General features: G+C 43.2%; 1 protein-coding gene across 4 annotated transcripts in view; it reads left to right on the top strand.

Moving 5' to 3' along the window:
- Positions 1-4,765: 4,765 nt before the first annotated feature.
- Positions 4,766-24,400, top strand: part of zfhx4 (zinc finger homeobox 4) — an 86,273-nt gene continuing 66,638 nt past the window's right edge. Inside the window, exons 1-2 of one of the 4 annotated variants that reach the window (XM_051410163.1) lie at positions 8,528-8,884; positions 10,137-10,249. The gene's annotated coding sequence lies outside the window, so the exon portion shown is untranslated. Of the gene's footprint in view, positions 4,892-8,527; positions 8,885-10,136; positions 10,250-24,400 lie in introns of those variants that run through there. The other 3 variants (XM_051410162.1, XM_051410164.1, XM_051410161.1) reach the window with 3 other exon arrangements.

Below are 24,400 nucleotides of genomic sequence, written 5' to 3' on the forward strand. Positions count from 1 at the left end.
AGTTTGCACGACTTCATGTGTGCATGTATATGGGTGTGTTTATATTTCCTAATCTCACATCTCACTGTGGAACGTTCTAAAAGGATTTGTCATTCTCAGCTCAGTTGGGCTGATTGTGAATTAAATGTATTTTTAGGCACCTTTTTCCGTCCCTTTGTGAACCCAGTTAGAATTGAGGTCAGGACACACAAACAGACACACACACACACACACACACACACACACACACACACACACACACATGCACACACACCATCTCAGAGAAAGACACATAGCTTTCAGAACAAATCACTGTTGAACTACCCTGTGTGGAATGATTCTGACATTTTGTTTGGGAGAAATAGCATTTAATTGAAGGGAGGGGCGATACGGATGGCAGTTATGCAACCAAGGGAAAATGTCTACATTTCAACCCAAATTGAAAACATAACAGAGTTTGTGTATGTGTGTGTGTGTGTGTGTGTGTGTGTGTGTGTGTGTGTGTGTGTGTGTGTGTGTGTGTGTGTTGAGGGGGTTGCTTGCACCATTTCACTGTTATCCACAGTTTGCTTGCTTGTTTGATTGTAAATTAGTTCAAGTTAAGGGGTTTATTCGATAAAAAACAATACTGACTTTTGCATTATTAATAAAATGTAATCACTTTCTCTTCTATCTATCTATCTATCTATCTATCTATCTATCTATCTATCTATCTATCTATCTTGGTTTTACTAAATTTGCAAGTATGAAATGTACATGTATGATGATCAAGTGTAAAGCTCTCACATTTCCACATATTCACTTCACTGTTTAATTTTTAATAATTTAATTAATTTTTTTTTTTTTTTTTACAAAACTTAATGAGCAGTTAATAATGGAAATTTGAGATTAATTCATTTATTTTTGGATATCCAAGATAAGAAAAAAGATTACATTCTTTTTACTCATTAACTGATGTCCCACCCGCTTTTTAAAATTATTACTTTTTTTTCTGTAATAAAAAATGATATTGTTAAGCCATGTTGATCTCCATAAGGAAAATGTTCTGTCTTTTGCCCCCAACACTGTAAGGTCAGAGGTCAGACTCACCCTTAGAACAGGCATCTGAAGCTGGAAGTGTTTTGCTCAATGACACTTCGGCACGGTAGTTGCTTGCAGAAATGGCTGCTTGAACTCCGGTCATCCGGTTTAATGATGGTCACTAGGAAAGGAGGTTGAAGAGCCCTCATAAGGACTCCTCTAATGCAGTAAAGAAGCCAACAAGCATCTTTCAGGGTCACTGCACACCTCAGAAAATGACGCCTCTCTCTCTCTCTCTCTCTCTCTCTCTCTCTCCCTCTCTTTCTTTCTTTATCCTCTCTTTCCCTCCAAGCGTTGCCAATTTGTCTGAGCCGCATCCGCTAATCCGTGCGCATTTACGCATTGGTCATTGCGCCTCCGGTTGACTTGGTTGGCTTGATAGATGATGGCGTCCTGGCAGGAGACTGACTGACTGTACAAGCTCACAGCTGACAACACTGTTGGGTGGTAACTCTCTGCTTTGTAACGTGCTGCAACACAAACAACGAGTGGGGGGAATCAATATCCACGTATACTTCTTTTTTTCTGTCCAAATATGAAAATTACTAAATAAAACAACGAGACATTAATTTTCTGTTTCACCAGTGGAGTTAAATTATTCAAAAAATGAGCCATAGCCTTATTTTTAGTGGAATATGTGTTCGAAATGTGGATCGAAATAAGATGAAATTATTCAAATAGCCAAACTTTTGCGGAAAAACGTTTACCTACAAGAAGATAATTTACCAACAATGGCGTCACAAATAGAGGCCTGCTGCCAGGGAGTAGCGGACTACAGCAACATTACTTTTAGGTCATGGGTAACATTGCCTTTTTGAGTAACAAGCCCAGCACTGGCTATGAGACGCCACTGACGTTTTTTCCCCTGGATGTCGAGATGTCAATCTGTTGCCATAGAACTGACTTCTCGGTACTGACCGGGTTATTTGCCGTGTTGGGATGGCCCACTGAGTGTCAGAGGAAAGGAGAGAGGCGGATGGGGGGTCATGGATGGATGGATGGTGGGGGTGGGAAGGTGGAGGGATGAGAGTCCCCAAGAGAGAGAGAGGGAGAGTGGGGGCTCCTGGAGAGGACCTCTCGGACCACTAAATTGACATGTTCAGGCTCCTGGGTTGCCATGAAGAAAGCGCTCTAATAAGCCATGTGACAACATACAGTACAGCAGTCTTACTTTCATGAGGCCATTAAATAGCAGGCCTTCTGTTAGATTTCAAATTAGATTTTGACTAATTTAATTTGACTTACATTTTATTCATTTATTTTAACACAGTGTGTACTATTATTATTATTATTATTATTATTATTATTATTATTGATTTACAATTTAGCATTTTCATAATTTATTATAGCATAAGATAATATTAGATCAATACAGAATTATTGATGTATTTATAGTTTATTCCTGCAGTAGTTTAAATATTCAAATTACCAATTGAGAGTCATTTTGATCATCATTTTCGATGCCATCGATTAATCTCCTTTTTCTTTAATAGGGAGCATACAGGTGCTACTGTTCCCATCCACTGCAGCTTTACAGGTCTATAAGTGCGCGTGGATCTGATAGATAATCAATAGAATTTGGCGTTGAACGGGGCTGGAGGCGGGTAGATGTGTGTTGTGTGCTCGGGCATCACGAGGAGGCCGTTTTGGGGGGGGCTTTTTTTTATTCCTCTGTCCATATATGGAGGACCCTCACTGGACGCGTGTCTATTAAAGAGGGATCAACAATGAAAAAGATCGGAGGACCAAAGGGCCAAGTGGGAGGAGGGCAGCGGGGCGAGGTGAGACTGAATGGAAACAGCAGTGGTGTTGGTGGTGTGTTGTGTGAAAGAGATGCACATGGGGAGCGGGGTGTGTGTGTGTGTGTGTGTGTGTGTGTGTGTGTGTGTGTGTGTGTGTGCGTGTGTGTGTGTGTTATAGTGTTGATTTCCTCTGCGAGCGACAGAAATGCGGGCGACGACGTCTGCCAAGTCATCCTTCTCCTCCTCTCTTGTGTCTGTTCTTCTTCTACTCCTCCTTCTCGCTTGCCACAACACTTGTTCTTCCTCGGGAGCAATATCACGGCAGCCCCCCCCCTTGCCCCGCCTGCATCTGGGTAAAGACTTTACAGTCAGGGGCCATCGATTGCTCTTATCAAATAAACAGAGTGGCACCAGCGGCTGCACGGACCCACCACCCTGCACCTCCACCCCATCCTCCTTCCCCTGTATCCTAATCTCAAGTCCCCCACCAACCCAACCCACCCACTCCAATTCCACCCCACCTCTCCCCCTGCTCGAGAGCCCTAGCAGCTGTGGTCCCATGTAAATTTTACATGATTGGCACCTCCTTATTTTACTCCCCCCCCCCCTGTCCCCATTCCCCTGTTTCTTAGCCCCCTTCATATCATGTTGCATATTAATGCACAGTTTATGCAATAGCTCATCTGACAGGGCGCACCGGCTATCATGCCCATGCTTTTCCCTGGGAATTTGCATACCTGATTGTAGTGTCTGAAGTGCTTGATTGTTGCTTAGGTAGGTTATGTGACGCTGAAATGTGATATTTGGTGTGGAGACCGGGGGTGGGTGGGTTGGGGGTGCTGAAACGGTTCCCCTTGACCCTTGAAATGCAACGTAATCCCGTGTGGCCCCGTTTGATTAGGGCATTTTTCTGTCTAATTGTTGTCATCAGGACTTCCACTATCATTGTGCATCTGGAAGCACTTTGACATCTAAGTCAGCGGTTCTCAAAAGTGGGGTTCAAGAATCCTCAAAGGTCCGCAAAGGCCACGCAGGCTCCCCCACCACCCCCCGGCAAAATGAAGAATTGTTTAATTTCACTGTGATTTCATTAATATGAAATTATTCCAATTAGAGAACATATGTCTGGACAAAGGTTTCCCTTGTATCACCATTAGCGCCACACTTACAGCAGGTTTACAATGCAATTCCAAATCAATAACAACAACAAAAACCCATATTGGGAGTCCCAGGGACAAAATCCAATTAAATGGGGACCCTTGGCATAAGGTGTATCCATTTGGGGGTCCTTGACATGAAAATGTTGGAGAAGCCCTGATCTAAGTGACTGAGGCAAAGGGCTGCATTGACAGTCTTTGTTTCTTTTTTCTCTTCTCTGCTTTTTTCCCCTCTCTCTCTCTCTCCCTCTGTGTCTCTCTCTCTTTAAAAGGGAGCGGAAGAGTGGGCTGATACCGGTCTCATGTTGCGTATGGATTTTCGTTTATATAATCGATTGAAATGTCCCAATACATTGATTTTGGGTTCAGTGTTTTACAAACAAGCGTTTATGGGTCTCGATTTTATGTTAGGGATGATTCCAGTGTGACACCGATGCGCAAAGAAGTCGGAGTTGTTGATTTTTAAATAAATGATCTAAATGCAAACAAATAAATATCTATTGTTTCATGTATAAAAAAAATATAAAAAACTGACTCGGGGTGGGGGAAGGCACAGAAGAAGGGAAACGGGGTGAAAAAGACACAATATTGTGCTGCCTCTCTCCTTAATCAAATAAAGTGGTGTAAAAAAAACACACACACACACAAAAGCATTTCCTTCCCTCTGAATTTCTCCTTGAATTATATGCCATCACTAGTGTGTGTGATTGCGGAATATTAAATTAAAGTGGGATAAGTCCGCACCGAGGCGGGCTGCGTCCAATCCGCAACTCATTTCCCCTGTTGTAGCACCGCATCACTGCGCTCCTCTCTTTTCAATGACAATGTGCCAAATCTGGGCATTTTGAAAACACTTTCCATATGCTATTATCGGATCGCTACTGAGCAAGAGAAAGCCAGAAAAGAAGAAAAACGGAATGTTTTATACCAAAGGTACCGAGATTCTACATTTTTATTTATCTTCTCTCTCACTGGCTTATTATACTTTATGCTTTTTGGGGGATTTAAAAGAGGTAAGAGGAGGTAAATTTGAAGTTTTTATAACGATTGCATATTTATGGACCGCTGTTGGATGGCTTTAGGGCTGAGTGTGAAAACGTCGAGAGAGTTTATGTTGAGCATATAGGCAAAAACTTCATTTTGTTTCACAGTTTTTTTTACTACGTTTTCTTCATTTATTGCTTAAGAGTCAATTGTTTTTGCTCACTTCTTCTGTGGAGAGTTGTGTCAGCAAACAAGTTGAAGAAACATTTTTCTTAGACATTGATTTCGCTGAAATCACAGAAATAATTATGTCTTTTTGATTTATTTGCAATCAATTGATTTTGTGCAGCTCGGCAGCTTAATTTAACACAGGTGACAACTTGAAAGTGACTTTTACATTTAGAGGATTTCTGTGTGTCAGATTTTTCTTTTATTGTGGTCAAAATACAGTTTTAATTATTGTACACATTTTGAAAGGGAGATTTTTAAGTGCATTTTATTTTGGCTTAATTATTCTGGAGCGAGTGGAAACATCTTATAGTGCTGTCATGCCTTGAAAGAGTTACATTGAACTTCACATTGTCTGTTTTATGGGCCTTTGTAAAGCTTGTTTGTGCGTGTGTTTGCTGGACGAGAGTTGGCCAGTGGGTCACTGTGGCAGGTTGCGGGTCAGAGCTGTGGGCTTTTGTGTGTTTTTTGTGTGTGTCCTGAAGAGGCAGAGGGGTCAGCCATGCAACCCCATGAGGGCGCCGACGCATAGGACAAACAAGGTGGAAGTCTGTATGCACATTCAGAAAACACTGACCAGGTGACTGTTTGTAGTGAACATCTGGGCTAGCTACAGTACAGACAGAATTATTTTAAAAAGAATTATAACAGACAACCTCAATCCAGGGTTTCACTTTGACTTCAGACAGCGTTGATGGACCCACAATGGTTCTATCCCATGGCATCACCCAGTGTGTCAATCCTTTAATATCTCCGGACGATTCAAAGTTATTGATCTACTGAAGATCACTCAGTGTCCAATGCTTCATACGTCAGTAGATGCATTATAAAATAAAACAAAAACAGTGCCTTTAATGTTGGATAATTACACTACAATTAAAAGAGTTTAATTTCAGGCATCCTGCTCTGTGTTTCTGGGGATGCCACAAAGACATTTCTTAGTAACGTATTTGCTTTAGAGCACACAAATACTGGCACACTCGCGCGCACACGCACACACAGACACACACACACACACACACACACACACACAAGCAGGAACACACACACATCCACTAGACCGGAGTTTACTGATAAAAATCTATAATTAATTGAGGATGCTGCTGATATGGAAATGGGGCGAAATATTAGTTAACGCGTTCTATTGTCGAGCGGTCCTGCGGAGAAAGAGCATCGTCTGCAGGGAGAGAGGGAGGGTGGAGACCGGGGGGATTTACAAAATGCAGGAGGTTAAGATAAGCGGTAGCCCATATCGCTTCTCTAAATCCGCTTTGTACTTTCTCTTTTTCTCATGGAAAACAAATAAAATATCAAATGCAACTCCGCTGAAAATGTCAACAGCGCGCACAAATTTAATCACTAGAAAGTGGATAATAAGTACATCCTTTTACAGAAATGGAGATGCTCGTATAAAAAAAGAAAAATCACGGTGGTTAATGTCTACAAAAGTCCTCCGTTTAAGTGTATAAAGTCGTAAATGAGAAATAGGTCCTTTCCACACAGCGTTGGGAAGCTCGACGCACGGCCCCAGTGGACTTTTTTGCGCGTCCGCTGCAGCAGCGGGTAGACTCGATTCTCCAAGCCGTCTGTGAGCGACGCCTCCCAAGGCTGACAGACTAGAAAACCCCCCTGGAGGACAGGCAGGCAGCTGCAGCAGTAGCGGCAGCAGCAGCAGCAGCAGGAGCCTTGGATCCGGGTGAGAAGTGACGCCTCTGTTCCTCACCTCGACCCACCCACCCCCCTTTGTCAGAGACCTCTCTAAACCCAGAATAAACAGCCTCGGGTCGGGTCGGGCTCGGATCTCTTGGCTTCTTAAGGATCCAGTTGGTATGGGTGCAGTCCAGTCAATGTGGCTGCAAAGTAGACCTAGTAGTTCACTTGCCAGCAGCAGCCTTATCATCACATCCCAAGCCCCGGCTCATGCAGTTCAATTCACCCCCAGCTTCGATTTTTTCCATGAAGGCGAACAAGATCTCTTGATTTTCTCCCCGATTGAGACTGTGTAAAGTCTTCCTCTTGCCCAAAAGCCACTATTAAGAAAACCGGGGGGGAAACACACAGTAAACGGTTTGCATTGAAAGGATATAGGGCCAACAGACCGATGCACTTTGTAAGGACACTAAATATAAGCGCCAGTGAATGGAGCTTTGAATAGAGAGGGGGATTTTTGTGTGACCCTGTATTGGATTTTGCAGTTTGGCTCTATTGAACCCACACGGGGCCTCAGCGGTCCCGAAAGGGCAGTGATGACTTTCCAACATGTGGTGGATTACTGTGATGCATCGTGGCTTTGATTTTTAAACTTGGATGTTTATTTGTAGCCATATTTGCAACAGATCAGATACAGCCTCTTCTCCCCAAGAAAAAAAACGGGTATATTATTAGAGAATAAGATATAAGAAGCCAAAACTGTGCATCCATGTGAAGTGTAAATTACTCACGTGTGTGACAGAGTTTTGTGGTTTTGTACGTAAATGATTACCTATAAAATGTATTCTACACTATGTGCAGGCCGGTTTGATGCGCGGCACAAGACGGTTGTGTGGTTTAGATTCTCCCTCTCAGGTGTGTCTTTATTCCTGTTTTTTTATGCACATTACATGACAAACAAAAAAAAGTGTCATTCACAAAACCCTTTCATTCATTTTCATATATTGTTCCTCATATACCTCATACAAACCTCATATAAATTCACACACGTTTTTTTTTTTATATCACAGCATCTCCCGGAATCCGCAAAGACTGTTCATCCTGTGCATCTTAGAAAAAAGAAATTCACCTGTAGTGCCACAATCAATCAAAACAAGCTGATGAAATACAGAAATGAGCATCATGGGCAGAACAAAATTGCCATCTTATATTTGTTCGGTCAGAAATAAATGAAAAGCTGTGTTGGAGCATTTTGTGCCTCAGTACAGAAATATTCATCTGCAAAAACTTGTTTTTTTTATAGACAAAGATGACTTCTAAGTACTTGTGAGTAATTCTTAGTCCTGCCTGTTTGGTGCAGGAAGCGGTTGTCCATTGTTCTACATGTGATTTGGCCCTTAGAGAGAAACCATACAAAAGGATTTTTCTGCGCGCATAGACCTATGCGGCCGCCAGGGCTCCGTGTGCGCGTCATTTGCAATGTGGAGACTGTTGATCAACTCACTAATTACACTTCTCTCCTCTCTCTCCCTCCCTCTCCGTCTCTCTTTTGCTCCCTCCCTCTCTCTCTCTCTCTCTCTCTCTCTCTCTCTCTCTCTCTCTCTCTCTCTCTCTCTCTCATTCGCCCTCTCTCTCTCTCTCTCTGTCTCTCTACCCATTCCCAGAGTGCATATCGGGAAATAGACACACAAAGACATGCGCACTCAACTTAATCAGCCATTTTTTTAAACAGGGCTAAAACGATAATAATTAGCAGAATAAAGACATATCGGATTTTCATTTCCTTTCCTCCGTTTCCCGACCCCCGTCCACAAGAGAAACTGCGAGGCAGCCCGTCGACACGTCGTTTCACCGCCACCGGAACCAAAATAAGGGATAGCTCTCTAAACTCTTGACATTTGTGGTTTTACCCCCTTTTCCCAATATAAAGTTGGAGGATTATTGTAATTTTCCCTGTTTTTCCACGTTTTGATTGTCCAATTACGCGAGCCGCTGGATGTGACTGTTTTCTAAACCCAAGAGCACAGAGAGAAGCGGAGGTGACGGCTTTGGAGGGGGAAGAAAGTAAGTTTTTTCCTTTCCACCTCTCCCTTTAACTTTTATTGAGTAGTTTGGGGTGTGTGTTAAATTTAGGGGTCGGGTATCGATTATCTATCTCGCTGGTGGATCTTTGACACCGGGGCTGCTTGGATAACAGGTGCTGGGTGTTTTTAGTCCAGAATAAAGGCGGATATCGTGATGTTAGTGCAACTCCGGCGCTTTGGCTACAATAAAACGAGCGACTGACAGGGTCGGAGGCGTTCTTACGCATGTGTCCGTGGTATTACAGTGGGATATCACGTCCAGACCTGCCTTTTGCAGAGTTTATACGATTGTTACTGAGATTGGGTGGTGGACACATGCACTGAATACTCCACGTTACATATAAACGAGGCGAGCCGAGCGTTTCTCCCCGTGTGTGGCTTTGCAGTGCGGATATGGTGTTGCCTTTCCAGGAGTCCGATCCCTCGGACATGTCCGCTTTGAGCTTGTTTCTAGTCGAGGGGTCCGGTTTGATGTTTTCTCCCACTTCCCGACTCCTTATTCCAGTCACCAACCATCAGATATTTCATTTGAAGAGGTAATTTGGATGCAACGCAGCGCTCAAAGCCAGTTTTTTTTAACACATCGGGTTTCATGCACCTTCCAGGCATTCACGGCCGAAGTGACACGATCAGTCTCCCGACACGATCCCCTTTCGTGTTCATTAAGTGTGTATCTTTGAAATAGTCGAAGTAATACCTGGTTATTACAATGATCAGTACAAAAGCAACATGCATTTGTCGACCATAGTCCATACATGTTTACCTGCTGCGCTTTAAAAGTAGTCTCACTTTACCGAGGCGTGGGTGGTTGCGTCGCCCAGGAGGGAGACCGATCGTTGGGCTACTGATAGCACGGCGAGTCCCTTTAGAGCCAGCCAACTCCTGGGTTTGTCCTTGTTTTTCTGTAGCACCGGCTTTTGAAAAGACCGGAATGTATCCAAAAACGCGTGCTCTATTGTTACATATTGGTCGATTAACACATTTTTAAATTCCGCCTTCCATCCACAGTCTTTAAGTTCCATTTCCACCATCGGTCCCCATCCGCGTCGGTGGGTTTATAATTTCCTTATATAAATGCCCACTCTCTTAATTCCCAGAGATGCGGGTTGCAACATCTTCTTTAAGTTGTCGATTAGTGTTGTTGTGTATTAATTTGGAGGAGACAGAGCGCAGAGGCAGGGGTTCTCAGGTATTTTTGCGCCCTGATGGCTGTTTTTTTTTTTTTTTTTGAGGTAGATAGACTTGGCTCGGATTGGGACGCGACAGTGACAGGGGGACATCGATCGCACGGGAGGAAAAAAAAACAAAACATCAGGGCCAAGGGGCCAGTCAGTCTCCAACCCGGGTATGTAGCGGTGGAGTGTGTGTGTGTGTGTGAGTGAGTGTGTATGCGTGGAGAGACTGTATACGCTCCAGCGGTGTATAGGGTAGGCGACCTTTTTACAGGACTGTCTCTATTTATACGCGGCTTTTCTGGCTTTTTCATATGGATCTCAGAGCGTATTTATACCGGAAAATAGATGTTTTTAAAGCATTTTTCCAAATGTGTTCTACTTTTAAATTTTGTTTGGATTATTGAATGCGTAGAGGTTTTTAGATACAGAGTGTAAGCCTACTTTTTAATCAAAATACGGGATTTTCTGTTTAAACTCAAACAGCAAATAAGGACCGTTATCACTGCTTTAATAATACGAATTAATCAATTTGATTATTATTATTATTGCTTTTATTACTATCATTTTTATTATTATTACTATATGTGAAGACATAGGCTGATATTTAAAATTTAAAACTAAATTCAATAACAAATATTCCTGTTTTTGCATCAACTAAAAATTAACTTAAATAAGATCAATTTTCTAGATTGATAAACTCTGAAGAGTGATGTTTTTTTTGTCAGGATGTATCATCTCTCTAGTCAGACGATTTAATTGCATCTGCATAAAATCAAACATTTCATCACACAAATACGGCTTAGGCCTAATAATAAAAAAATCCCAAAAGTGAAATTATGAGGGGAGATGATCCTGTCTAATTGCAGTGAATTTCATCAGTTAATGATGGTATTGTCTCACTCTATAATAACAGAATCTCTATGCTATTTTTCTTGTCTTGCAAATGAGAACATTTTTGAGGTTTATGTTTACAGAAGCCAAGGCCCCTTGTTTTTGTTTTTCTGTGTGCGGGGTGTCTTAGTGCTATCAAAGGCTGGGTGTGTATATCTCTGCATGTTAGTTAAGCAGCTTGTAACGCTCATTTTACCCTTAGCAGTAGAGGGTAGGGATAAAAAAAACATATAGTGTGAGAGATGGGCAGACAGCCCTGCGAGGACAATAGCTGTTGGCTTGAAAATGCTTCTTGATTATTAAAAGCTAATGCATTTTCAGCATTGCAGCCTTCATTAAGGGTGCGGATGGAGGGGGAGAGGCGGGGTGGGGGGTGTGGGGGGCGAGAGGGATGAGAGGGTCCTGGGAGGAGGAGAGGATGGGAGAGGGAGCGAGAGACAGGGGCTGAGTCTGTCCTATAACTCCTGGGCCCAAGACACATGCAGCTAGAAGATTGGCTCGGGCCTCTCCTAGGGGTCGACAATGTGTCATTTCCACCCGGCTAGATTGCCCTCTGCCTATCTGATATTAATGTGCAAATCAATATTTCAGGGATTAAATTTCCCTTCTTCATTTTTTATGGTTTCTACCTCAATAAGTCTCCCGTCTAATAGAGGAGGCTGGATGATTTAGAAGCCTTTGCTGCAGAAAGAGAGAGGGAGAGAAAAAGAAATAGAGAGGAGCTTTGCAACAAGGCTATCGCTGCATTTTAATGTTCTTCTTCGTGGATCCCCCAAAGGCCCTTAGTAAGGAGGGCTATATCGCTGCTTTACAGTGTAAAGACAGCCAATTTGGCTAAAAAGGCAGAAAGGGAAAATATGAGTCCGGTTGAATACTTAAGACGCTGTGGTAATCCGAGTAGCAGGTATTAGTGAAGGGGAGCTCCCCCCCCTCTTCTCTCAAAGACACACACACGCACAGAGCTATATCCAAACCTGCATTACCAGCCGTCATGCTTCAGCGAACAGTATAGCTTACTACACGCCGGACTGCTATAACAATATATTTTTTTCCTCTTCTCTTTCTCCTCCACTTTTCGCCTTTTTTGCATAGAAGCACATCGACATCCATTGGAGAGATTTACTCTCCTGCGTAATAACATCTGGCGTATGTGTGTGATAGAAAATGAATCACTCTGACACAATGACCTGTGTATGATTATTGGGGAAGGGAGGAGCGTATTACCATAGTCATAATGCTGCATCTCATTGAGAGTCAACTAAATGAGCTTGGACCCTTTGACTCCCCATAGACATTCATTAAGGGACAGTGCACACAGAGGCGTCTGTCTGCCGATAGGTGTGTGTCTGTGCATGTGTGTTTATTTAATCCTCCTTCCTGTACCATCTGGTGCGTGTGTACGTGCGTGTCCAGCAGCAGCACAGTGTGAATTTCCCCCTCCACTCAGACCCCAATCCCCCCCCCCCATTCAGCCTTTGCAGCAGAGCAGAGTAGACTGTTTTAACATACCCTTGATAGGGAGAGTGTCAGCGAGTGAAAACACGAAAAGAGAGGAGAAAGAGACAGAGGAAGAGGCACAAAAGAGCTCTAATTGTAGCACGACCGCTTGGCTTCCTCCCTGATTCACGGCCATTACGATGTGAAAAGCACAACCGCCTGTCCTCCATTATCAAAACGGCAGGCCTACACACACTCTCACATCCATACACGCATACTCACTGGGGGGAATCATGTAGATTTTTTGTCTCTTATCTATGGCTCAAATAACTGTGATCATTCTGGTCACCAGCTCTGAGGAGATTCAACACTGAACGTAGCCAGCTTTCTCCTGACGTGAAAGATGATTGGTTGAATTCACAAAGTAAAAAATGAAATCTTTAAGAAGAGAAGAGAAGTTGTAGTTACAATTCAGCCAAAGACATGTACACACAAGCAGTGTTTTTAACCAATCGTATTTGACTCTGGTGGGCCAAGTTGCCTTTTTCACAGTCTCTCTTTCACACTTTTTCATAGTGTTTTATGCAACATGTATTATGCAACTGTTCAAAGCATGTAGTTTTTGATGTTAAAAGCTATCCAACAGCTGAATATTTTAGATAGATCAAGGTGTGATATTCTTTGGGTTATGTAGTGTGTGTGTGTGTGTGTGTGTGTGTGTGTGTGCTATGTATGTGTGTGTGAGAGGGGTGACGGTCTGCAGTAGTAATGTCAGGGTCTCCTGCTCCGCGAGGCCTGTAGGGGGAGAAGCTAAGAAGTCCGCAGCAGCTCAGCATTATGTCTCAGAGAGGGGGGCTTCCTTTGTCAGCCCTGGGGCACCACCGCTAACACACACTTTCTCTCTATCACACACACTGAGCGAGAGGCGGAGGAGGGTTAAAGACTTGGAACGAGATCAAGCCCCTCCGTAGCTCCTGGGGAGGGTGCTTGTGAATATGCGAGTTTTAGTGTAATTAGCACTTAATTATATTAACATATGCAAATTGTCAGGCGGAGAGCTTGTACCGCCGGTGGGTATCGGCTGAGATACAAGTGACTCCATTGTACCACCACGGCAGAAAAGAGAATAATGGGTGTGTGTAAGGCAACCAGCCAGCCAGCCAGCCAGCCAGCCAGCCCCCTGTGCTAGCACATAACCAGCTAGCTCATTTAAGTCTCTGGCTGGCCGCTTTGCCAAATTTCATTAGTCGCCATGACGACCTGGCTAATTGTGCTGACTAATGTCCCCTGATGTGTCATCAGTCGGGATGGGAGTACATCCTTCTCCCCCCCCAAAAAACATGAGCGGGGCAGAGAGAGAGGCCCGACTGTCCAGATTAAACCAGCACACAATGACTCCTATTTACACACGTTCCGCTTGTACGAGCATTTGCATATTCAAAAATACTCTGCCATCTTTCCTTGTCGGCTCAGTGTGTGCGTTTGCATGTGCACCCGTGCATTGGCAAGGTTGTGCGCATGTGGCGGCAATGTGTCGGAGGGGACGACAACAGTTCAGTTGTGTGTCGTGTGTGTGTCAGTCTGTGTGTGTCACATGTATAACACACTGCTGTCTGTGAAGCGAGACTGGGACTGTGAGACTGCTATGGCCCTGTGTAGCGGCTGAATTTGTTTTTGATTATTGTACAAGACTGAGATTCTGGCAAAGAAAAGCTTGGGCCTAAATAACAGGGACAAGGAGTTCTGCCTTTGCAACTTTCAGCCCTTCTTTTCATTCCATCCAAATATCTAATTACAACACATCTTTATAGCTACCCCCAACCAAGCAGCAGGACTTTCTTTTTTAAGGGGGAGGGTGGACAAACATTTAATTTTCTGTGCTTCCCGCTAGCCAAAGGTGGATAGAGATTGGGCCTAGTTGGTGCTACTAGTACTTGCATGCTAATCCTGTTTTTTGACAGGAACGTAAACTGATATAATTGCTTTTCAGAGGCAGGAACGGCGGTTTATACAAGTGTGAAAGCACGGGAAAGGGGATTAGCATTATTTTGCATAATGCTGGGCAGGCGCTGAATGGGGCATTGAACGCTTGACTGGGTGACAGAGATGAAAGAGAGATGAAATGCTCTACCCCTCTTCTCTCTCTCCCTCCCTCTCTCCCCTCCAGTCCCTCTGTCTCTGGCCGCTGTTGCCGGCAGAGGACTGTGTTTTGCTGGAGAGGACCCCGGAAACACCAGGCTGGTGTTTTTGGCTGTTTGTTCGGATGCCAGCAGATGGAATCTGTCATGTGAGGCAATATGTATGATAATAGAGTAACTGTGGAGACTGGTAAACTCCGGGCTCCTTAAGCTTCCATGTATATACTGCATCCCTAAAGCACTGGAGTGTGCAATTATGTAGTGGATGGATGTGGCTCAGGTAGCATTTACATGGAAGGAAGGGAGCGGCTTTCATGGATCAAATCAAACTACACTGTTCTTACATTTTCCTTTATTGAGATGTTTGCTAAGGATTTGGTCGGATATCGTCTGGGTAGAGGGAACAGTCGAATTGCAAGGCAGGTGTATTTTATGTGAATGCCTGAGTGTGTGTGAGCTCTGGTGGTAGTGGTAGGAGGGGGCACAAGGGTAGTGACGCAGCTTAAAATTGCCACCGTGACTCCCATATGACCCGACTCGACTTTGTGAGTAATTTATGATCAACCGTCATCATTGCTATTGCATCTGGCGTATGGAAATGATCCAGGGTCGAGGGAGGGGCGTGAGGTTGGGTAGTGGAGAACATGAACGCCACAAAGGCCGGTGTGGCCTGTTTTTGTTGTCTCTCATTGGGCAGGATCCTCTTTCTTTGACCTTTTGCACGCCTTCCCTCGCCTTTCATATGCTAATGCTGGCCAGACCCGAGGAGGAAATGTGCTGGAGCTGAGCGGAGGAGGACAAAGACTCCCTCTCTCTTTCTCTGCCTCCTTTCCACGCTATATCTCCTCTTTTCTTGCCTCTTCCCCTCTCAACAACTTGACAGACTTTGGCATGAAAGGAAGTGAGTGCTTAGTGGATGGGAAAAGGTGGGGATGGTGTTCTCGCTGTGACCTGCACCACCTGTGAGGATCAAGTGCGCTGCAGCGATCCTTGCTTATGTGTATGTGGAGTGTTATTTTGAGTGGCCCTTGTAGTGTGTATTGCAGATCGGTAATCGTTTGAGCCGTGCTACCGGTAGTGTTATAGCTCCGGCCGAGTTAGTTGAGTAGTGATTTGTTGCTTTTCCAGTGAAGCTAGTCGAGTTGTCATACAGCGTCTGTATTTCTCCCTGCCAACTCTATCTTCTTACAACCAGTAAAGTACTGTCTCTGGCGGGGTAAAAGGATACTAATATAGTTACTACAACCCTCCCCTAACATAATACTCCAGTGCACCACTGTTGAGCATGACGTGGTTTCGGGACTCTTTTGGCCCTGTTATGGGAAGGGGGCATGTTATCTGTAGGAAATGTAATTTTTGTCCTCATTGAAATCGTTCATTATTGAGCGCGGTTATCTAAATGTTTTTGTTGCTGTTGGTCCTGCGCCAGTCAGGATTGCGTTACCCTCTCTCTCTCATGTCTCTATGTCTGTCTCTCTCTTTCTCTCTCTCTCTCTCATCTCGCCAGGCCTTCATCAGTCTCTTAAGGGAAAATAGAAAGAGGGGGATTTTTCTCTTCCCTCTGTGCTCCGTCCCGTTCTCAGGCTCTCCTGCCTATTTTGCATCAGCCATCTCGTACAGGATATTAGCCACGGAAAAACACTGGTCTGAGTATTTCATTTAGAATAATATGTTTATTCTTTTCATTTCAAAGTGGAAGTGGGGGGATTTCGCAGGGTGGGGAAAGAACAATCGGGGCCGTGTGTTCGAGGACTCTTTCTGTTTGATCTGAGGTCCTGTGGGCCCCGGGGGTGGCTAAGATTCTCGGGTTTAGGTGAAATAAAATGGGCTGTTGAAAAAATGAGGCCTCTCTCTTTCTCTCATATTGTCTCACTGATTTGCGTTCTCTGTGGATCTCTGTTGGTGTCTCTGTCTCATGTTCTCTGTTGCTTTCTGTCTCGTCTTTCATTTGCATCTCTGGATGTTCTTTTTTTCGGTGGCATGGCAGTCAGGTAGGGAGGGGAGAGCAGTGATTGGCAATTTGAATTCTCCCTCACTTATATTTCTAGACTTTTCCTTTATTGTTGTACATGTGTAATTATACTCATTTTATTTCTGTACATCGGTGTACACTTGAAGCTGCAGTTACCGTTCTGACTGTGACATTGCTTGTCCTCTATACTCCTTGATGCAGTCACTATGAAGGACACTTGCTCAGCCCTTCAGGTCCATGTGAGTGCCTCAAAGTCCTCATCTTACATATTCAACAAAGCATTCAGCAGGCTTTTGTTTTAGAAAGGTTTGTCCCTCTTGTACTTACCAACAAAATAATGCACAGTACAAAAGGTTATATGCCACATTTTATCGATTGCTCTCAGAAGTATTTTCATAGCCGTAAAAGCTGGCAAGGTAAAATAAAAACCAGGGAAAAAAAATATGCACAACTACTTCATCCAAAGAGAAGTTAAAAAGACAAGCTCTGAGTGAAGAGGGAAAAAAAAGTTGACGAATGACTAAGTTTCTCCAGGTTTGAGAAAAGATACACCACAATAGCACAAGACATCTCATGACAAATGATACATTCTCTTCCTCGTTGGCCAAAGACAAAGGCGGGGATTGAAAAGGCAGAGAGCTCTGTCACAGGACATATGCTCATTAATAGACCTTGAGGAAAAATGGAGAAAAATGGGAGAGTGATACTGTATATCCGTGGAAATTAAAGACAAAATCTTTATAGATAAAATAAGGATATCTGTATCAAATCATCCGCATTTTCTCTTCGGTTCATATGCTGTCAGCATCTGCACATTCCTCTGTGTGCACGTATGTCTCATATGCGACATGATTGGCATACGGTATTCCTGAAGGCAATAGCATGTGGATATCAAGGCCATTGGCAGGGCTCGTCAGGGAATAAGTGGCTAATTAATTATGCATGACTTGTGGGCTTAAACAAACAGTGTAATGAGAGATGAGACAAATTTACCAAAGAATTAAGCCCTTGTTGCATGGAGACCTTCTCAATTATTCTGTTATTATTATTATTATTGTTATTATTATTATTATTATTAAAACTCAAAATTCTTTGACTGAAAAAAACCCCCCAAAAAACGTATGTACAATTTAAAAGATTTGAAAAATGCCCACCCACCTGGCAACACTAAATATTAATATTTCTCTGGACCATTTTGTAACTACAGGGATATATGAACAGTATTAAAATAACAGAATCATTCCTTTTCCAATGTAGGTCTCAGTCTGATCTAATACAGGCAAGCAAGCATGTGTCTCCACAACTCCCCTGAGGAGACTCCAGCCAACACTATCCCTCTCAAATCCTGCCTCTTTTTTTCTGGCCTGGCACCGGCCGTGGAATAATCCTTAATTATTTGCTTTTAAAAAGAAAAAAAAATAAGACTCCTTTTTTCTGTCACAGTAAAGAAGAAGAGCAGAGCAGGCGCAGGAATGTTCTTGTATATGAAATTGTAGGTATTAACAGGGCCGGTTTTGTCAGCGGTTTCACTGATGTATCAGCTCTCTGCCCCTAGACTAAATAAAGAGGGGAGTTTTGCCGTGTTTCATCCCAGCTTAGATGAGCAGATATAGGAGGGCTTTGGAGGAATTGTTAAAAAAGCAAAGTATGGCTGAAGAATGGACCTCTTCCTTAACACAATACCTAAACAAGTGTCAAGATGTGGTGATGGATGGTCCGGTGTTCTTTTTGGCTTGAGGCACTCTTCATACCTTTTTGTAATATTGTAAAAGTTACAAGAATGTGTAATGTAATTTTTTGTATTAAAAGTAAGTCTAATAAAAGTATTAGAGTGATCGTTTTACCCTTTTCAGGATATATGTTTTTTAAAAAAAAGATATGTGCTACATTTGTTTAATTGTGGCTTAGCTTTGCCGTAAGCATGATCTGTGAGAGCATGTGTGTGTTTGAGAGAGCAAAAAGAAAGAGAGGGATATTGCTGACTCTGGTCTTCAGTTGCCTTGTCATTGACCTCCACGGTCCCCTGGTTGTCACATTAAGGGCAATGCAACACACATACACTCACGTACAGAGAAAAAATATAGAAAATCTGCAAGAAAGAGACCTTCATTTCATAATTTAAGAGTAAGTACACAGTGAGAAGTTTTTTATTTTTTATTTTTTTATCTTACATTTTTATCTACGATTTTTAATGTGTTATTGTGTCACTTATATCTAATAGCAGTTATTTCCTGCAGCGAACAGTAAGGTAATGGGTCCATTTCATCTCGGTTCCCTCTCAGCGGGCTGGCCCTGGATTTGCGTGACATGGTGTTTATTTGATAAAGGAATATTGTGGTGCTAATCTAAAACCACGCTAATTACATCTGACAGTTGTTTGTTTGTAGTGAAATCCAATTAAAATGTACACTTTTCAACTCCACTGCTCATCCCCCATTCTCTTTCTTCCCTCCCACGGTAACCAGAAAAAGAGCCTATGATGGCATAAATAACAACTGTGCTTTCCTTGTGGTTTTTGTGAGAAGAGGGCAAACTCACAACAGCTGTCAGAAAAAGGGGGTTTGTTTAAAAAGCAAATGGCTTTGGTCTAAAGTTCATTTGGAGACCTCTCTAATTAAATAGAGAGCCAAAAGCTTAAGTTAATTAGTAATTCCCTGGGTCCAGAAATTAGACCTGTCACGAGTATTCGAGCTCTTGGAAAGCCAAAAGGTATGTGTGCACTTGTATTCTGTGTGTTTTTCCACAAATCCCTTATGCCTGCTCCCATCTCCGGACACCAGTAAGCCTAAATGTGTGTTCATCTGTGCTTTTTCTTATACAAGGCCCACACATTTTTCCTGTTGAAATGCTCGAGACATTAATGGTCTTTTTGTGGCGTGTCAGAGAAGTGCTTGGGAGATGTTTAAGTGAGGGGCACATAGCTTGTGGCGTCAGTCAGGATACCTGCCCTATGATTATGTTTATGAAGATAATAACAGGGCTAGGGTCCCGCCGAGTACCGTCTTTAGAAAACAGTGGGGGTTTGAACTTTAAACTTTATTGTTACCCCTGGAAAAGAACTAGAAGGTTTGGTCGCCATGTCCGAAAAATGTCTGTACAATTAGCAAGGTGTCTCTGTATCCTAACTGTTAACTGTAAAAGCAGATGTTCTCTTCTCTTGTATTTGGCAGTGTAATTGGACAGATAAGCACAGGTTAAGCAAACATAAATCAGCTGACTTTAACACAATGGAGAGACAAGATGTCCCTACCTGTTCAGACCATAATAGAGTCATAACTACCATTTGAGAAAGCCAGCAACCACACTGCTGTGGTACAATGCATTGACTAATGTGTCCTATCCTGTCACTAGCTGTATTGCTGGCATGTTTTTTTGGTCACTTGATACTGATAGACATCTTTCCCCAAATAGGGCAACATTTGTGAATTTCTTTTCTCCATTTTCTAGGAAGGAATGAATGTTAGGCAACTAGTAGCCGGAGTTGCTACATTAGTTTGAAGGGCTTAATGATAGGTTCCAAAATATCAGCACAACTTACCGCTCTTGCAAAACTGATTTCATTGCTGGAAAAATACTTGAAGATTTTAATTTCAGAATGCGGTGTCTGTAATGAGGCCAGTATTTAAGAATATATCAAACCATAGTCTTTTTAAAGAAGAGTTACACATATAAGTTGTTTCACAATAGTTGCAGTTATCATAGCTTAAAATAAGCGGAGAATCTGAGGCTCATGGTAGTTGATACAGTATAACCAGTCGTTTATATTTGCCAGGTGGATGTGAAATGCCTGCGTCAGAGACTGCTCTCTGTGTCTGTCTGTGAGTGTGTGCTATCCTTGACTGACGTGGACAGTGTTTGCTTAACCTCTTCTGCGCTGCACTACCACGGCCATGTCAATTTAAGTGTGTGTGTGTGTGAGAGAGAGAGAGAGTCCAGCAATGGTAGCTTTCATTTTTCATGTTCCCAGCAGTATTTTTTCTAAACAAACCTGCTGAGAGGCAGAGTGAGAGAAAGAGAGGGGTCTGAATCAACACAAATGAGTGATATTTGTTATTTTTTTCCTGGGGTGCTATATAATTGTGTGCATCTACACACCCCAACAGAAAACACGCATTTTAGAGACCAGATTTTTTTCTGGCTTTGTATTTAGTAGGATTATTAATTTCACTTGGCAAATAATCCCACCCTGCCACCCCCTTCTGCCTGCTATGTTATTGCAAAGAGGAAGGTGTGTGTGTGTGTGTGTATGTGTGTTCGTATGGTCTCATGCTTTTGCCTCATCCAAAGGATAAGGCAGTGATTTATGTAACATCTAAGCCCTTTCATATTGTGTATGTTGTACCTTACAAGAGCATGATGAGCAGGCTAGATTAATATTTATTTAGCACAGGCAAATCAAGGATTAAGCAGTCATCATTTTAGCACTAATCCATGTCTCTGGTGAGATGCAGAGACAAAGAGAGGCAGATTACTAAACACATAACGCCACAAAACCACAATTAGTTGGTGACTTGCCTCCCTCAACTGTGTAGGAAAAAAAGATGGACAGTAGATGCAGACACGTGCACAAACACATACGCAAAGTTTTGCTTTTGCCTTGCCATCTCTTGCTTGCATACCTATTGTTGTCACTGTTTGTCTGCCTCTCCCTGACTTTTAGCTTCTCATTCTCACCCTCCTCCTCTCTTCAAAAGAACCCCTCGTCGAAATTAGCGGTGGTTTGTCTGATTCACTCATCTGACGTAAATGCGTCTCATGATCTTTCCACTGTCCGAACACACATGCACACACACTCACACACTCACACACACACACACACACACACACACACACACACACACACACACACACACACACACACACACACAGACTGACACACATGCATGAGCAATGAATACTTCTTTCTTAGCTCCAACCACGTGGGAGAGGGACAGTTTGCTTATACTGTGTGAGTCTTTGGGTGTGTGTGTATGTGTGTGTTACGAGTTACTTGGGAGTCTGTAAATAAAATTACATTCTTCACTAATTGAGTTAAACTGCTTTGCTGGAGAGATGTGGCAAAAAAGATGAAAGCTCCCTGTGTATGTTTTGTGTTTGTATGTTGTGTGTGTGTGAATTTGAGTGTGTAGGGTGGTAATCTAGTTAGCTCTTAGCACTCTCAGGTGGTAACCAACAGGGATATTGTGTGCGTGTGTGTGTGTGTGTTTGTGTCACTGTTTGCTAGTTCTGTCCTCAAGCTTCAGCGTATGCAAAGTGTCAAACTTAGCCTTGCAAAACAGATAATCAAGGACTGGAGTTGGAATAAAAATGTAGTATTGTGTATGAGTGCATTTGTCTGTGTGTTTGTGTGTTGTCTGTAGGGGGCCCCCCCTCACATAGAGAGCAACAACAAGGAACAGTGAAGGGGCCAAAAAGAGCATTGGAGAGCTGTTGCAGTGTAGTGAGAGGGGTGATTTGGGATGGGATGGAAGGGGTGGGGGGGCAAACCAGATGTGAGGGCGATTGAGAGAAAATAAAAAGAAGAGAGATAAATAAAAAGAATGAACAGACAAGTCGTGCTGCGATGGAGAAAGACAGGGAGAGAGAGAATGCCATCCTCAGTTCCCCTTTGCCCTCCTTCCTCTCTCTCACCCGGCCACTGAATGTTAATGGCTTTTTCTGCCCCCCCCCCTTCCACACACACACACACACACACACACACACACACATATATATACACACACACACACACACACCAACACTCCCCCCCCCCCAATCCCTCCCCATGGACACTGGTGCATTGTTTGTGGCAGTGCTTCTATTCTTTCAAACTTAATTACCTTCTTGCCTTTTGTGGCGTCGGGGGCTGGAAGTTTTGCTCTGTGGCAGTGGAGGTCGTCACACATTCTTTGGCGGTGCATTCCCTTAATCTGGGGGGTGGAGGTGGAGGGGATAAAGCGAGCGAGGGGAAGAGTCTAGAGAGTGGAGTTTCTACCAGCATGCGCTTCTAAGGTGGTTATAGTACCCCCCCTGTGCACGTGTACGCACGCGTGCACGGTCATAATAGTCAGGGCATAGGCTGCCCTTTGTTTGTGCGGTTCATTTCCAATCAACCCTAATTAACTAGAGAGTGTTTCCAGATTGCCGGCAAAAGAAAAATCCCCACTTTTTTTTCGCTCCTCTCGGTCTTTGCTGTTTTGAGTTCGAGGAAGGGGAGTTAAAAAAATGGAAGCATTAGCTATGTAGATTGGCTTTGCCTTTGATGCTGGAAAAATCTTTAGCAAGGGCAGTAAGTGGTGACTGCGACCCAGCAGTGTCTGACTGTTTATTTTCATGTTTCAGTTTGAGTTTAGTTTGAAATATTGCCTCTTCAAACGCATGAGACCTCTGCATATATTTAGATTGGACTGTGTAAGCCCAAAGTCCATTTGTAAAAATGTCAAATCCAGTCAAAATTGTCTTTAATCCATTCAACGTTGTCTCTGTGAAACTGTACAAGCAGCAGATAAACACTGACACTGACCTAGGATACACATTATCAGTATCATAATGAAAAACTACTTAACAGAAATAAATTTAGCTGGGCTCTAAACTCAATAGGATATCCTAGAGTCAGTGGTTGCCTCGAAGCAGTGACTGGAGGACATGATAGATGTTTTCACCTCATCCTGATTGAAGTTAGGATAGGGGCTGGTGTAATCTGATCCTAAATCAGATTTTAGGACCCATCCGTGGCTTGAGTGATATGATTCTTTTGTTGCCATGAGAGAGAGAAAAAAAGACAAACATAGCCCCTGGGTTTACTATTTGTTCTGACCTGGTCAACAAGTTTGTTTTTGCATACATAAAGTTTTTTTTTCCTATGACACTCTCACCTCACATCTTGCTGATTATTTCCAATGTTACCTGGATATTTTTTTCTTTATCTAACAATGAAATATCAGGTAAGGACCTGAAGGCAGTTGGGTGTATGTTACCTGAGCAACCAATGAGACCAATTTACTTGTCATCAACCTGAGGGGTAGAACCTGCATACCTACTCTGAAAAAAAAGGCCACTTCCGTCCTCTACATTTCTCCTCATTATCCTGGTTCCCCCTACTCCTATAAACCGTTCTCTCCATTCTTTTGCCTCCTTCTACAATCTGAGATCATTGCTCATGTAGGCGTAATTTTGATTTTGATTTGCTAAAAGGCTTTTTTGCGGAGCAGGTAATTTGTCGAACAAGATTCCTGTGCTAAATGGAGTGGCGCTTGCTTTAGGTGTCTGGGCCGCGCCTTGCAATAATGATAAGGTGTCTTTTGGTAATGAAGGCCTTTGCTCACAGGAGAGACAGGACAGAAAAGGGTGTGGGGCGCATTGGGGAGATCTACTGCATCTAGCGTCTAATATTACACCTCCAGGCAACAAACAAGGACTGCATGAAAACCCTTTGTGAGGTTAAGAAGTACAAAAGACAAAAAACACTTGGTCACGCAAAAGCCCTCCCCCCCTCATCCTTTTGCAATTTTCTCCCTCTGTCCTTTCTTTTAAGACTTTAAACAGAGAGCATTAGGCCCTCTTCTGTGATTGTGTGCATGTGTGCATATGTGTTTGTGCGTGCATGCATCAGCGCTCTTTGATGGCAGCCGAAGCTCCTCTCGCATTGTGAGGAAGGAGATAATTCCCCTCCTCCTTCATCCATTTCGTTTTTCATCCCTCTGTTTCTGCATGGCAACAAATAAACAGGTCTAATTAGACCAGAGTAGGCCTATTCATGGCACTGACAGTGGGAGATGGATGCAGGGTCTTTCACAGTGCCCTTCGCCTTTGTCTTTGGCTAACGCTTGGTGACATTTTGATAGAAGATTTGGTGTTCAACTGAGGGGCCACATGCCGAGAGAGGGATGACCTTCTAGGAGACC

Source organism: Dicentrarchus labrax, unplaced genomic scaffold, assembly GCF_905237075.1.
Source record: "Dicentrarchus labrax unplaced genomic scaffold, dlabrax2021, whole genome shotgun sequence".
NCBI classification, from domain to species: Eukaryota; Metazoa; Chordata; class Actinopteri; family Moronidae; genus Dicentrarchus; species Dicentrarchus labrax.